Below are 1,449 nucleotides of genomic sequence, written 5' to 3' on the forward strand. Positions count from 1 at the left end.
AATATTGTCCTGCTAGTTTCCAGGAATAGTCTTTGTATTTATGAGGTCAATATAATGCAAACTAAAAGTACACGCACAAAGAAAACGGAAAATGCTATAATAGCAGAAGAAAATGACCTTGCATTTGCACCCATCAGGTTCTTCAGATTTGACTTGACATTTGCCTTCCCTATGAGAGACGTGATCAAGGATTTTATTGTCTATGAGGAATTATTTGAACTCAGGAACCATTGATGCCTAATGCAGAAAGAAAATATAATCATCATAGTTTATTTCTTTCCTAAAACTGAAATTTGCTTAGCAGCAAGCTTAGTTTTTAAAATGGAATCTACTGCATATGTTCCTCAATGTAAATAGTCTATTTTCAGCAACCTAATTCTGCACTATGTATGTATGTATGTCTTGCATGTTAATACCTTTTTAATTCTTGTTCAAAAGATTACTCTTCTCCCCTCCACCGCCCCAACTCTATTGGAACTGGAGCTTTATGTTGGTCTTTAGGAGCTCATGTAACTCTCAAAATGTCATTCTCTCTAGTGTTCATAAATCAGAGAAATAGGGCTGAAAGGGACTCAGATGTCATTGAGCCTAACCCCCTGTCTGAAATAAGATCATCCCTATAAAAGCCATTCAGCATTCCTTCTAAGTTGTGCGTGGCCGCACAGGTGTGCTAATGCCATGCATGCCACGTAGCTTAGAGGGAACGCTGCCTATATTTTAATAATCTAAATTCTACATAAGACTATCCTCTACCCTGATGCAACACAGACATAACACCCTAATCTGCCACAGGTAAAGCAAGGGAACCATGGCAGCCAATGTTGTGCTTCTATAGTAGGCAACTACCAATCCTCTACATCATGCTGTACACATAACAGGTCTAGTTCTGATTAATCCATTTGTAGCTGATGACCAATTTGAGAGTGACACAGCTTGTTGCAAGTTTCACAAATCCATATGTTGTCTGTGTTGGAATGCAAATTTACAGCCTGTTGCTCTCTTCTTTCTTGCTTTGCTTCCATCCTTTGGTTCAAAGCGGCTTCATGTTGAGCTGCATATGATGCTAGATCTTCCCTCCAGATTGGATGGGATTCTGTGTGCTCCTCCCACATTTCTACCTTGATATTGAATTACTTCTTCATATAACTTTTGCACACATCATGGCAGCACCATAGAGGGTGACCTTGCTTTCTAGAACTATCTTGAATCTCACTGTACAACATATTCTTGTGGATACAGTCTTCTCCTTGACATGGTTGATCCATCATAACCTCTCCTTCTTGATAGTGGTTTCTAAGTGTATCAATCCTGCATGCTACAGTACCTGTTTGGTATTCTGTCCTCCCACTTTATTTTCAGGATCTTCAGCAAACATTTCATGTGGAAGCTGTTTAGTCTCTTGATATGCCTGCCATACATAGTCCGTGTTTCTGAACCATAAAGCAGGAA

The 1,449-nt window shown here is 39.3% G+C and overlaps 1 protein-coding gene across 1 annotated transcript in view; it reads left to right on the forward strand.

Annotated features, from left to right (window-relative positions):
* The window catches only part of LOC102376867, a gene marked incomplete at its 5' end in the record, with an annotated part of 37,554 nt that overhangs the window by 26,765 nt on the left and 9,340 nt on the right, over window positions 1–1,449 (forward strand). The gene's annotated exons all lie outside the window — the stretch shown is intronic.

The sequence above is a fragment of the Alligator sinensis genome, unplaced genomic scaffold (genome assembly GCF_000455745.1).
Source record: "Alligator sinensis unplaced genomic scaffold, ASM45574v1 scaffold597_1, whole genome shotgun sequence".
NCBI classification, from domain to species: domain Eukaryota; kingdom Metazoa; phylum Chordata; order Crocodylia; family Alligatoridae; genus Alligator; species Alligator sinensis.